Below are 14,753 nucleotides of genomic sequence, written 5' to 3'. Positions count from 1 at the left end.
GCTGGCTTCCCCTATCAGTCTTGCCACTTCTAAGTTTCTGTTATCTCTGAGGCAATGGATTTAATCTTGCAGGGAGCTGCTGAACACCTTCAGGCACCATTAAAAACTAAATCATGAATACAATACGTGTTTGCTTGTTTCCTCTTTCACAATTCCCATTACCAGCGCCCTTCTCCAGTTACCATTCTGCAGCCTTGGACCCTTCCTTCACGCCACCAGCACTGCCCAGCATTGCCTTTTGTTGTTCGCCGCCCGCCATTCAAATACATGTTAATGCCTCCATCTGCCCCAGCTGTAACTGGGTCCCCTCGTTCCAGGAGCAGACACTCGAAACTCTCACCGATGGCATACCAATGAGTAGTCTCATACAGAGATCCTGATCCCGCAGTATCAACACTTTGTTATTTTTGACCGCGGCAGACCAACCTGGTTTTGTTGTTTGCACCATGCCCACTTCTGGGGCAGAGAAACAGCTGTATCCGAATTCCCACATGAAGTCACTGCCCCCTGCAGAGGTAGGAGAGCTAACTGCCTGCCCGCTCCAGTGCAGCTGCACCCTGCCTCCGTGCCCCGTGTCCCCTGGCTTCTCCCGCTTCAAGCACTAGCTAAGGATGCAAGCTGCACACACAATGGAGACCAAGCTTACTCCAGCTTCCTGAGAGGAGATCTATCTTTTGCTTATTCACTTGAGACATGCGGAATCAGATTTAGAAGGCATTTCCCAACCTTTCATTTAATTATCCCTCTAGTTCTCATTTGCCCCAGCTGGAGAAATCCAACAGAAACAGAAGTGAATCAGTGAGAAAAGGCGCACCGAAATGGAGCTTCGTCAGAAGTGAGAGGAAACAAAAATATCTACAGCATTTCTGCTTCACAGTCTGAAATACACTGACTTTATTATAAAATGCAGAGCTTTTATGAAATAGTTCCTTTATAATGTATGCACATTTACGACGTTATTGTAGTAACACTTGCTTGCAGCTTCTGAGAAAATGAGTATGCTTAGCACTAACATTATATACAGCTGACAAGCTACCAGCAAGTGTGTTTCTGTACATGAGTGCAGTGGGAGGAGAATATCATGCATGCTAGTTTGTCCTACACACATTTATTAAAACAGGTCCATATGAGAGATGCTTTACCAGTGTAATTACACCAACACACAAGGATCCCAAGCGTAAACCTAGCTTTTACTGGTAAAGGCAAGCTCCTGCCAGTGCGGCTTATTTTAGTAGCCCAGCCAGCGGGAACCAAAATGTTGCTGGGATAAACATAACTAACTGGAGTCATCAGCTGCAATGGCTATAGTGCTCTGAAATCACATCTAACATAGCTGGTAAATTAACTGCAATATAAGACAGTACTTCTATTATTGTGGTGTTTGCAGAGGCTGAAAAAAAAAAAAGAACTAAAATAAAGAGCTGTTTTCTGGGATTCATTGCACAGACTCTGCTATCTGCTGCACAGGTGTAATGCAGCAAAATTTGGCCTGGAGTTATCTCAACATCAGTATTTACCACTTGGCAGCTAAAGTCAAACATACAAGTAATCAGCAAAACCAGAAATCAACTGAATTTTTATTCTTAAAAGCAAGGTGGAAGAAAAGCAGCAGCCAACATTGCATAGAAGTAAAGATCACAATCTGGGGGGGGAACTATAATGGAGGACTAAGTTCTTTTATGAAGTCTCTAAATTGTATTGCCAACAGAATTTCTGAAACTGAGACAGAATTATTTCTGGACATCTTGAGTCCTGCCTCATTTTTTCTGAATACAAGCTGTTAATTTCATCAAAGACTTCAGGATTTTGTCCTTTTTTTTGTGTACCTATACATGCAAAATGAAGTTCCATCAACTTCACTGATCGTGAAGTTTGTGTTCACAACTCACAAATTGAGGACCTCATGAACTGACATTAAACTCAGTTTGCTATCACTGATGTTGTAAGCTAGGAGGTGATTACTCTCCTCTGACCATTTGCTTGCACTGGGTGGATTTCCTAGCCATGACTGCATTGATTCCCAGCTTGATTTCCAGCTCATTGTACAACAGGATATTCCAGAGTGCTTTCCTCTGCTCACCACTCAGCACTACTCTTCCTGTACATTTCTTGAACACCGTTCCCAGAGGAAATCCTGTGAGATGCAGGTCCAGATTCCCAGACTGCATCAACATGGAGATAGCCTCTATTAGGTGATGCCGTGCTGAAGTACAAGCAAGGATGACCTACAGTTGTGCCTGCCAAGCGCTGCTATGAGGATGCAGGTTGGGTAAACAAGCAAAGTGACATAAAATTATTAAGCAGACCTCTATCCTTGATGTGTTTGCAATGCTATATACCAGTGCACCAAACACATCAGGGAGCAGAACAGAAAGCAATGAAAGATTGCAGTGGAAGGAATGAAAAAAGAAACAAATGATCAAATAAACAAAAAAGAAACAAAAAATTAACAAGCAAACAGACAAAACAAACAAACAAACAAACAAAAAAACTAAAAACAACCTAAATCACCCACATCTCAACAGAAATTTCTGTTTCCAGCAATGGCAAGAGAACCACTCCCTGGCCGCAGCATTGATGTTCGGTTAGGTGGGCTTCCCTGCAAGCAGCTTTTGGCTGCTCCCCAGTGACAAGGGATCATTATGGTGTGGGCTGACGTAGCACTGGGTCCTTAACATACTGGGTCCCTCAGCACTGCTCCGGTCTTTTTGGCAACAAGTAATGTCAGCTAGCAGAGGTAGTGAGCCACTAGATACGGCACGTCTGACGCCTCGCAGATTTTTTGCAGACAAATTTCTCATTCCACAGGTTTTGCACAACCATGAGGATAAACGGGCCTGGATAGCCAAAGCAGTAGCAAATAATGCTGGGGATTTTGTTTCTTTAAATCCCCGGCCCTGTAAACAGGGATAGTTATGGTTACTTCTAAGGTTCAGGCAGTCCCAGCGCAGTGCAGCACTTCCACAAGCATTTCGAGGACCAGAGACGAAGAATGCAATGGCCATAACATGTTTTGAAGCATGTTAGAGGAGAAAAGTCATTTTTATTGTTTGTATGCATGTGTTGGGTTTCACTTATTCCTCCTATCATCGGTCCAATAATTTCAGTGCTTTTTTCCATAAAGGAAAAAAGAAGTAGAACAGGAAAACAGAACAGTGTCAAACCAAATGTCACATATAACCCCCAAAGCAGAGGCTGTCACCAAAGAAGGCCCTGAAGGCTACAGGGCCAGCACTGGGCAGCAGAAGGGGGGTTTCGGCAGAGCACAAAAGCCAGCCCGGCCGTGACAGGAGACGGGCTGTCCTGCGACCGCGCAGCCAACCACCAAGCTGCCATCTCGCTGTGCCACTGAACAGAAGGCCCGTGTAATGACAACCGCAAAACTCATTTAAGCTCTGAAAAGGTGACTAATGAGCTCATTCATGCTGCCTATAAATTATTCACTACAACACTGACCCCACTTAAGACAAACAGCAAAGTAAACTTTAAACACCGGGATGCGGAGCCTGCTGTGCTGCCAGCTTCGGCCTGTACAGCCTCACGCTGCCGAGCGGGCACCTCACTATGGCGCCCGGGCCTCTCCTCTCACTGCCCTCAGAAGAGCGGCCGCAGCTGCAGCAGATACGTGTTTATTTCTCTGCTGCCCGATCTTTTTCGTTAGTAGTTACAGGTGATCACGAAGCGCTACAAATAGCTTTAAATTATACTCTTTTCAGAAACTAAAGTCTGACCTCAAAAGGAAGGCCAGGTCTAACGAAATAAGAGCACAACAGCAAGCCATCTCCAGAGCCTGTTGATACTCCTACGAACATTCAGGATTCATGCCAAAATAAAAACTTGAAAAACACATTCTTTTTTTTTTGTTGTTTTTAGGTGCTGGACATGCCTCTGATATGTTTAGAAACATTGCATTTCTAAGAATACTTCTGTTATCCTGTTTAGCATGAAATAGGAGACAGGCCACGGTTCAACGTCCCCGGTGCGAGCGGTGTGTTTGCTGCTGCTCACAGCGCTGCAACAGGCACTGGCTCTCTTCACGTGGTGCTCTTCTCTGCAAGATAAACCGCTCACAGTATCTACGAGTACCAGCTTAGTATCTTGCGACGTGTTGAACTAGCAACTACAAAGTGACATTAAAGACACTGTCTTTATATACGACACGTGTCTCATCTTCAGTGGAAAAAAACGTTACTCGCACCTCTGGTTACACAACCCAATTCCAAAGGTCAAAAACAACTAGATAAAAGTGAAAGCCGGGAGTTACATAGCTGTGTAAGGTATATGGCAAGGTAATCTGTAAAGTGTGGGAGACACAAAGCAACATCATAGCAATACTAAATGTGAAAAAAAGGGGGCTGGCAAGGAAAGTTCACAAATGAAATAACCATTGCAATTTTAATGATCGCTCTTTCAAACTGGAAATGTTACAACTCAGCAGAGTAAGAACTTGTGTACTGCTTAAAGCAAAGGGCTTTACCACCTACCAACAACTGCATGGTTAGTCTTCATTTATTTACATCCACAATTCTGAATTTACAAGAGACATGCTGAATCCCCGCTGCCCTGCTAGTACTGCTCTTTAAAATGATGATTAAAAGAAAACAACCCAACAACCTAAATCCCCCAACAAACACTAAGAGAGCACTGGAGCAGCCCACACCACATAGCATGCAAGTCTTAACTTATCAGCAGCTCTCCACCTGACAAGATTCCTGAGCCTCTCATAGCTGAAGGGTGTTGGCAAAGGGCTGCTTTGAAACCGTGTCACATGCCGGACCCCACCAACCTGTCTGGCAAGTGGAGTTCACCTCCCAGTTCAGTGGTGAGAAATGGAGGCACTTCCTGCACCCGCCTCCCTGCTCCTCATTTCCCTAACAACACCCAGCAGTGATGTCAGTTTTGCCCCAAGACATGATCTGGTCCAAATAAAAAACAACCCACAGCTGGCTGCAAAATCAGAGGGATACCGAATCCGGGGGAGGAAGAGCAAACAAACTGACAGTACAACTTTTAACTTCATGGAACAAAGCCAACACTTAGCTATGACTGGAAATTAATCTCTCGACTGGTTGATGCCACTCATCTGGTTGAGGGTGCCTCTTCAGTGGTCAATGCCACTCATCTGATTGAGGGTGCTGTGGATGGCTTTGGCCTGAGAAGTCACCTGCAGGTCTTGTGACGTTCCTCTTAGCAAATTCAGATGAGACTGCCATGCCATGGGTACATCAGACAGTCAGCACCAACCAGCTGGGTAATCCACACCACCACCGGGCGCCAGCTGGTGTCGCTGAGGTGAAGGTGCCTGGATCACACTGCACCCTGTGGACAAGCCCAGCCCAACCCAACAATATGTGCAGCTGTTATCTCTACTGGAAAACTGCTCCTGCAGCTCCTCAGCTCTCCAAAGCACATAATCTCATGGCTCTCAAGACCCTAGTGTGTGCTTATCTGTCAGGAAGGTTGGGTTCCTCTGTGCTTTGGTTGTATTGTTAAAACAAAGTATATACCCTTATCAGGAATCAGTAAGTTCAGACGCTCACAAAGCAAAAAACTCACGTATTAAACTCAAAGGAAAAGCTATGTCCCTTTTGAATTGCATAACGCTCACCTCCTTGTATATGAAATTGGCCTCTACTCATCCATTACCACATGCCAGTTCCAACCCAAAGGTAGTTAGCATTTATACACTCCCCAAGCTACAGGATAATTAGTGGGAGAGCACAACTTCGCACAGTGAGAAAGTCCTTAAGTGTTGTCCAGATGAGGCTGGAGATTACATGTATTATCCTTACTTTCACTCACTTCTGGTTATTGTCACAACTATAGTGACAATAGTGGAGAACGCAAAACAAATGCTCTGGAACAAGCACTGACATCAGTGACACGCTGCTTGCTATTCTGCCACCACACCGGGACTCGCACGCTCCCTGTACAAAGCCACGACTGACTGGGGACTCTCACAAACAACCATCAGATTTAGGGAGCCACGCACAACCCTCAACCTGCAATGGGGCTTAAAGATACTCTGGCTGCAGGCTTCCCACAAATCCAACGTGGGGAAGGGTCCCTGGTACACAATGTGCTCTGGGAAGGTAATTCTGGCCCATGGCCCCTAGCTACGGACCAAGAGCCTGTGGTGTAAGGTACTGCGCAAGCAAAGGGAGAACAACTGTCCTTGCATCAAAACACTTCATCGGCCAAATTCAGCAGACAACAGGGAAACAAGGAGACAGTAAGGGAAATTTGGCCACTTTGGTACACACCAGTGGATTTGGAGGACTGTGTACTTTTACAGGAATTTGTTGATGTCTTTCCTAACATGCAGTATAGTCTGACTTTGTTTCTATGAACCCCTCCAGACTTGCAGAACTGCCCCTGTGAACGCTCCGATAGCTGTCAAGCAGCTGATCACTGAGTGAGCGAGCACGTGTGCAGGGAGGTGCATGTGTGAATCCAGGCCATGGCAAGTATCTGCTCCAGTCTCCTCAAGACTGGGGTTTTGGTTGTCAAGTACCCAAAGAGAGTCCTTACTGAAGCTAACAGGTTCCACTTAAGCAGGGTTTCTTCTTTGGCAGGTCAGACAGAGTAAGATCTTGAAGGTGTCCGGGTGAAAATGTATGCCTGCATTGCCTTATTGAGCAGCAAGTGCAATACTGGTGCCTGCAGAGCCCTCGGGGAGGTGCGCTGCAGCCCCTTTCAGGTACCCAGTGCACTGTGGTTCCTGTGCTCTGCTTCACTGCATCCTTGGATTTATGCCAGCACTAACTAAATTGGCATCCAACCCTCTACCTTTATTTCTCCCTTTCCGTCCCTGTCACATAACTCCACTGAGCCTTTACCGCCAGGGTTGAGAAGCTGGTCAGGCCAAAGCTCCTCTCGCCCACGTCCTGGTTCCTGTCACATCCTGAGGAAGAGCGGGGCAAACGTACAGCGACACGCTACAGCGTACTCCCATACTTCCAGGAACCTGTTGCTTAGGAGCTTCTTCAACTAAAGATGTTATCAGATGCTGTGTTATGCTCTAAACCCAAAGATTTTTATTTTTTTTAATCAATTTGTCTGAAACAGGTTCATGTGAGCTTCAGCATCAACAAAATCTTGTAGCAAGGAGTTCTATGTTTTAATTATTGACTGTGGAAAAAGTTCTTCCTCTGCTTTAAACCTGCCACCTGAGAGTTTTAGTTGGAGCGCCCAGTTCCTTGTAGTAAGTGAACAGTAGGGAATTATTGCGCACCTAGAACACATGGCTCATGTCTATGGAGACTCCCCTTGATTTTATAGATGCTTCTTACTGCTCAGACTGCTACTAATACACTTACTCCTACATTTTTCGAAGTAACTGAAGTTATACATAAACAATAAAACACAACATATAAACATACCCATCAATGACCATCTAAACATACCGCCATAATTATCAATATTGTGTCTACCCAGATGTGAGAAAAGGGTGCTCTGTTTCTACAAAACAGCCCTAACAACATGCTTTCCCTTGTAGTCACATCTTGCTTCAGAGTCTCACTTGAAGCACTTGGAGCTTTTCCAAGCACTTAATATGTCCATACAAAATGTGGAAGCAGATCGTTCCAGCTGACAGTATCTTTATCCACGGAGAGAACAGCAGCTGGGAGCCTCATCCAGGCTCAGGCTGTACCGGATCAGGCCCCATGCAGGTGCAGTCCTTTAAAAAAGCTGCAGCTTCAGAGTTACCGAGTTCCTCAGTGGGGTGCTCCAGTGCAGGTCGCAGCCTCCTGGCTTACACCTGGTGTCTGCAGGTGGTCTGGGGGATACGGAAGGGTCATGGAGCCTGTAGGGAGGGCTATGGGGAAGGGACAGAGACGTGGTTTCACAGAGTGGCATGAGTCAGGTCAAGTCTAGGGTGGTGAAAGCAAGAAGGGATGTCCTTGGGACATCTTATACTCATGTTTCAGCTCTGGCTCCACGTGAAAAGGACAACCCCCCTTCAACAACCTTATACATGATGACTTGGATTTGGATCGATACATCAATAATAAGTGATAAATAAGGGTAAACATACATCCAGAAATGCCTTCATTTCCACTCAGAGTGTCCCAAATTCTTCACCTGCACGTCCAGCTCCTCTGGAGCACTTCCTAACAGCCACAGCCGGTGTGGGCCAGGAGAGCTCTCCATTTTGAGGCAAAAACCAGCGGTGTTTTGTGGATCAGCTGGCAGGATGTTTCTGAAAGCAGCTCAGTTCAGTCAACAATCTCCCCCTGAAGTCCAAGTACATCACCTCAAAAATATGTCTCAGCTCTTCTGGCGCAGAGTCTGGGAACCCAAATTTGTTTCTGATCCAGGTTGTCCAGCCGGCAGTGTAACAAATTGCTGTCCTGCCATCAGGATGGATAAATTCATTTTTCACTCATTATGTTATTCCAAAATAGAGCAGGAGCTTTATTTAAAACAAGAAAGCAATACACTGTGCTCCAGGAAATTAATAGGGAAAAAAAAAGCTCTTTTGCTTTATAAACCACATGGAGAAGAGCTTGAGTTAGAACAATGTAAGTTAATATCCCAAGAAGTTTGATGAAAAAAAAACACACACTGATTGCAAATTCTGTTGCTCCCAGTGTTGTGGCTAAGCCTAATGTTACATCTGTGTCAGGCAGCCCGGCTTTTCCTGCAGATCACTAATACTTCGCGCTGTAGTCTCCAGATTGGCTTCAGGCAAAATGGTGTAGATCCGTATCAGCCGTGAGATGGGGTAACCTGTAGACACTTTCCTGCATGTGCACAGGATCGGCGAAGCACGTTGCAGTTCGCTACACCTCTGTTGTTCGGATCCCACCTTCCTCGGGTGTGAGGCACCGTGCTGTTATCCAGCCTGGGGGGCAGCCCTACAGCTGCTCGCACAGCGACAGGTAGCCCTGAGGAACAGCACTGTGGGCACAAACCCTGCTTACCCAACAGACTGCAAGGGCTCTGCTGGACTTCTGTCAGCGGCTTGTCGCAGCGATGGAAGCAGTCCCCTTAAAACCAAGGTGTTACTTAACCGATACACAAACAGGCACCGTGGCTATGGCCGGCCAGTTCACAAGCTCCCAAGGAGACCCTGGTCACCCCAAGCACTTCTGTTGGACTCTCCCCTGCCACGATGGGCAAGGACTTCCTACATAAGCCGCTCACGCTGGCTTGCTGACCTTTCATGTACAGGAGCCGTCTGTCCTGGTGCTGCCTCTCATCCCCCTCAACCGTTTTCATGGAAAAGTGATTTACCCTGAGTTTTTATTACTGACTTGGTTATTTTTCCTATTAACCTAAATCAATATACTCATCCAGTAAACATCCCGAAACTCAAGTCAATATAGAGAATTCATAAGGTATTACAGATTTATAGATATTTACAGCTTTGATTAGAGATCCTTAGATGGATGGTGCAATGGAGGCACAGCCAACAGATTAGATTTCAAGTACTGATGGTAACTTGTAAGAAAAGCACTGGAAAGATTTAAGAGCCCAGGCCTCAGTGACTTTTAATTGACTTTCAGTGAAGTTAGTATTGACAAAGCCTCCAGGTACTTTCAGAAGCGTCATCTCAAAGACGACACTGCGTGCCTGTGAGCAGGGAGGGCAGCTACAGCAGGGGATTCGTCTCACCAGGGTCTTGACTGAAGGTTACCCCTGCTCCATTGCATCTTTCCCCCGCTTAGCTTCTTTCAGCGCCCTCACAGAGCTGTTTGGGAGCCCAGCGTCAGCAGCACGTTAGCAGCAGAGGGAAGGGACAGGTCTGTTTTCCCCCAGCACACTCCCCCAGCCCTCGCCGTGCACCATTTCACTTCCAGAGGAATGAAAGCCACCGAAATGCCCAGCACATTGCAGCGGTGGTACAGAACAGCCAGGGGCACGGCACTCTCTAGAAAAGCAAAGTAGCATATCCCTGTTAGAGAGTTCTCAAAGTGGATCAGAAATCCTACATATGGAGAGATTTCTGTATTCAGCCCCAATTAACTTGACTTCAGTGCAGATATGCCGGAGCCAAAAATAGATCCTCGACTGTTTGACTCCCATTTTCTGTTCTAGCCACTACACGGTGCTTTGACAATGACTGGTACTTTACAAAAATGTTGGTTTCTCTTGGTATTACATATTTTCTGTTGCCCTTTCAAATGCACTCCACTTCAAGTGGGCTGTCACATATGTGTATTCCCTGAATCAAAGAGTTCGGTTTGACGCTCTGCAGAACTATTCACTACAGCCCTTGTGATATACCAGCTAATTACTAGGAATTACATATATATCTTTTATCAGAATACATCTATGGGAGTTCACTCCCCTGCTGATTGCTGCCAGCTGAGCGTAGCACCAGGTATAGACACAGCAAATCCAGAAACAATTGCATCAGAGCATAGAAACAGGAACAGGACTTCAGCAAGAGGTAAGTCCAGGGCAAACATCCACACCAAACATCCCAGTATTGCTACCACCAGGTCTCGCCATTAAGTGTGTCAATTTAAAGGTTTTGGAAGAAAAAATAAAAAAAGAATGACCTTATGTGGATTCCAGCCTGAGGGCCCAGCAAGGTCTTTCCGAACTGGCACCAAATCCTACACTCGTTATTCTTGGAAAGGTTTTATTTACATTATTGCAGTTCTGGGTAAGGATTGCAAGATACAGCTCTGAGATCAGACCTCTAATCCTGCCTCTCTGTTTACTGCATTGATTGTGCTCTCGTAGACTCTGATCTCACCACTCCTGCGCAGTGCGGGCTCCCCTCCGTCAGCGGGCAAAAGAAGAATTACGGGACGGGGAATTAAATTGGGATTCAACTGAAAAGCTGAGGCAGAGCAGAGAATGATGAAAACACATCATCTGCCACGAGCAGTCTTTGCCACGGTTAAATTTAGAATGTAGGCTCCTCAAGCAGAGAGATGATCCTCGCTCCCTGTGGGGCACCAGCCACACAGTGCTACATAAATATTAAAATAATAATTGATGATTAATTAATAATGGCTTCCTTGTCCTCATGACCACCTCACAGCTTCCATAAGAAATATTCATTTCCTTTCTTCTAGATGCAGACACAAACAACCATTCAGAAACTTATCTCCCCAGAGAAAATTCCCTTTCTCATTCCCTTTCACTAAAATATTATTTTCTCCAGCTTCGGACATGACATTCTGCACCACTCACAAGCACTCTGCCTAAGAAATAAACACTAATTAAAAAAGCCTCACAAGCCACAATAACCAAAATAAACATCACAAAGGCAAAGTTGAGCTACAGGGAAAGAAAAAAAAAAAAGGGAATCTATTCATTCTCTCTCGCTCTACAACCACATCCTCTACAAAGACAGAAGTCTGTCGGTAAAAGCATTTCAGGTGCTGTAAGAAGTATCTATGGATACCTGTAGTCCTTTGCTGACTGTAGAGATGGACATCCGACTCTGATCTTACAGCTTCCGTGTACCAGTGTATTGTTCTTGCTTTTGATCTGCACTAAATCGAGTTTCTGTAGAAATTCAGCAGCCATCCATTCCTTTTGCTCACCCTTTTGCACTGCCCATCTCTTCCTACGCCGAGACATCTACCAGCCTCTCTTCTGCCACCAGCAAGCCATCTATTGAGCCATCACACAACCTTCTGGCAAACCTTCTAGCTACCAAGCCCTCTTGTAACCCACCCACTTAAAAAATAAAAAATAAAAGCAAAATACAAAAGAAACCTTTGTTCTCCATCTCCCAGCATTGACCCCTCGAGCTCCCAAGCTGGTTTCTGCCGCCTGATTTCACTTCCCTCCAACTTAGCCTGCTTCCTAGATGTCACATCCTACCAAAACCTTGCCTTGCCTCCTCTTCTCAAAGCTTCCTCTTCCTCCTCATACTTTTTTTCTGACTTTTCTTTCTGGTTCTCTCCCCCAAAACAACCAGCCTTAGACTTTCCCAGCTGCTAAGCTCTGCAGGTGCCAGCCACCTAGAAATCGCAGACCTTTCTAAGGATTAAAATCCAATTTAGCTTTCAAGATAATTATTAAGATAGTTATGCTTTTTAAATAAAATTCTGTTTCCTTGTGGAAAAAATTAACATCATGCAGGACATCAACATTTGTCTAGGAAATTTCTTCGTGGTATTTTTACTGATAATGAATGCCATCTCTTAATAATCCCCCAGCTCCTCTTTAGAGACAATTATTATAAAAACAGATCTTCCTAATGAAGATAGAGTTACCGAGTCCAGAAGTTTTAAATCACTAATCAGGATGGCTGTGAGACTCCATGCAGCAATTAGTTTTAAAACCAGCTCAGAGATGAAGTTGGATCGCTTTACGAAAGGGATGCTGCAGCACGGTGACTGTGTGCCTACATCCGTGCAGCAGTCATTTCCTTGGGCCTGATTAAGTCATATGCAGTGCGTGCATTGACATGCGTGTGTCATGTAAGCACAAAAGGACTAACAGCACATTAAAACCTTGTCGGAGGAATTCAAACAACCAGAGGCCCACATGCACTGGCATACTGCAGGAAATGCCACAAGGAACAAGTGGGGGCACGCACGGGCAGTGAGATAAATGGGAAAAAAATGTGTTCTGCACCAAAAAAAAACCTTTGTGGCTGTAAACACGGGAGTTGCTGGCCTTCACCTGGTTGTCCTGCACGTGCAAAACGGCAGCCTGGGTGTGAGGAGCTCCCCCCGTAGCGGTGTCACCCCATGAAATGACTTCTGCACATCTTGTAAGCGGACAGGAATCTCATTGCACCACAACAGACAATGTTCACCACAATGCTAAAAACAGGTTATAAAAATTTGGAAGAGCAACTGTAAACTCCTGATCTGGGCAAATGAGCAAGGGCCCAGCCCTTCACCTGACGTCCTGCAGCTCCCACAGCCCTTGGTTCAGGCTGAGGGCTGCTGCCTCCTTACGGGATGGGGCTCTAAACAAACGAGCGCCATTGAAGCACGGATAATGCCTCTGAACATAGGCATTGTTCATGTATTTAACAAGCACAGATTAGCTTTAATTATTTATGATAACACTTCAGAAGAAACTAGTAAACACAGCGCAGTACATTCTACAAAAGCAGTAGAGCCTTTGCTGTGGGAGACTGCTCGGTGGCTTCATAAATGCTTCGTCAAATTAGGAAATGGAGGTTGTAATTGACTAATATCCTCTCATCTCAGCTACCTGAAAAGGACGTTAGGTAGGTGTGAGTGACTCCATGAACTCTTAGAAATCCTTCTCCTCCCTCTTACAGCAGCAAAACCAGGTGTTGCTGCACATCGGTGTGCCTACCACACAAGTACCTAAGAGGAACAGAGGCCCTGGTCCATCCGAGCCAGGCGGCGTGGGATCAGACACTGTCCCCCAAAAGCCCTGCAGCACCGTGCAGGAGCAGACCGACAGCCTCCTGAGGTCCTGACAGAGCCAGCAATTCCTTACCATGGCTCGGAGGAGTTGCTGGGGAACACAGAAGAAGGAAAGGGGTCCATAAAAGAAAAAAGAGAGAAAGAGAAGTCATGGGAGGAGGGACAGGAGCACAAACAGGGTGTCGCATGTCTGCCACTGCCCCTCCAGCACTCCGGCTGCGACAGCACCAGGCACTTGCTTCTGCTGCTCCCAACTTCAGTTATCCAGCAAAAAAAAGACCTTCATTAGAAGAGAACACAAGTTAGTTCGTACCACAGGAGAGATCTGAGTCATGCCGCTAAGCTAATAATAATCTCAGCATTTCTTTTCAATAAGGCCACCACTCCAGCACACCTCTTGCTATTAATGGTTTCTCTCCATTAACCTACGGCTGCAGGACTTGTGCTCCTTCACTTGGCTATGGGGGGCTGGCAATGCCGACAGCCCTTCTGCAGCTGCAGTCTGGCCAGGAGGCACCGGCAGAGGAGGGCAGAGGGCTAGAGCTGCTGCTGCAATGTGATGCACCTCTCCGGGCTTTCGCCATCCTCCCAAATGCAGCTCTCTGGAAAGGAAACGGAGCTTTCCTGGCTATCCCCCTCCTGGTTACCAAAGCCCTTTTCCCCAGTACGTGTGGCTCACAGTCGCTGAGTTCACAGATCACTTGAAATTTCAGTGGAAAATGATGACCACTTCAGCAGGAGGGCCGTGCCAATGCTGAGGGCCAACTCCCATTGCACAGCTGCCTGTTATGTCCATCGGATATACTGCAATCTCTTAGTCTGGGTTAGTGCATCCAAGTGGGTAGAGCAGAATGGCTTGGGGCTGGTAATATTCCAAAGCTCTGTTCTCTGCCTTCTTGAGACAACTGCAGTGTGTAAAGACTGTGTTGTCTACCGAAATCCAAAAATATCTGCTAATAAAGATCACCACACCGAGCACTGCCAGGCAGTTTCAGGACCCTTGTCCTGTATGTGTGCTAAGCCAGCTTGCACGGATCTTCGGTGAGCAGATGAACAGCCTGTCGGCAGGAGCTGACACCTAACTGCAAACTGCCCTGCCCCACGGACAGACAGGAGGACCGTGTAAACCCCTTACCGACAGCCACGTGCCAGCGCAGTGATGTCCGAGCCTCACGCCAATTCGGGATTGTTATTCACCAGGGAAACCTGAAACTAAGTTTAGCTCTTATCTGGAATCAATTCTTTTGCCCTCACTCTATAAAAGTCAGGCCTCTTCCTTAATGAAAAAGGTGATATTCACTCCGGCTTTGCCTTTTCTGTGTTTCGACTTAAGATATCACTGGCTGTGTTTAATAGTTTCGCTCCTGCAGAGCAACCTTCTGAAAAGGTCAAAACAAAACACTAGGAGCCAAATTCATCGCTGGTACA

At 46.1% G+C, this 14,753-nt stretch overlaps 1 protein-coding gene across 7 annotated transcripts in view; it reads right to left on the bottom strand.

The window, feature by feature from the left end:
* The window catches only part of FOXN3 (forkhead box N3), a 200,236-nt gene that overhangs the window by 136,260 nt on the left and 49,223 nt on the right, over positions 1-14,753 (bottom strand). The window contains exon 1 of one of the 7 annotated variants that reach the window (XM_040560102.1): positions 11,369-11,840. The exons of the other annotated variants lie outside the window; for them this stretch is intronic. The gene's annotated coding sequence lies outside the window, so the exon portion shown is untranslated. Of the gene's footprint in view, positions 1-11,368; positions 11,841-14,753 lie in introns of those variants that run through there. 7 annotated transcript variants of the gene reach the window in all.

Source organism: Cygnus olor, chromosome 5, assembly GCF_009769625.2.
Source record: "Cygnus olor isolate bCygOlo1 chromosome 5, bCygOlo1.pri.v2, whole genome shotgun sequence".
NCBI lineage: Eukaryota > Metazoa > Chordata > Aves > Anseriformes > Anatidae > Cygnus > Cygnus olor.
Note: the sequence above shows the minus strand (reverse complement) of the source record. Positions and strands in the feature narration are given on the sequence as shown.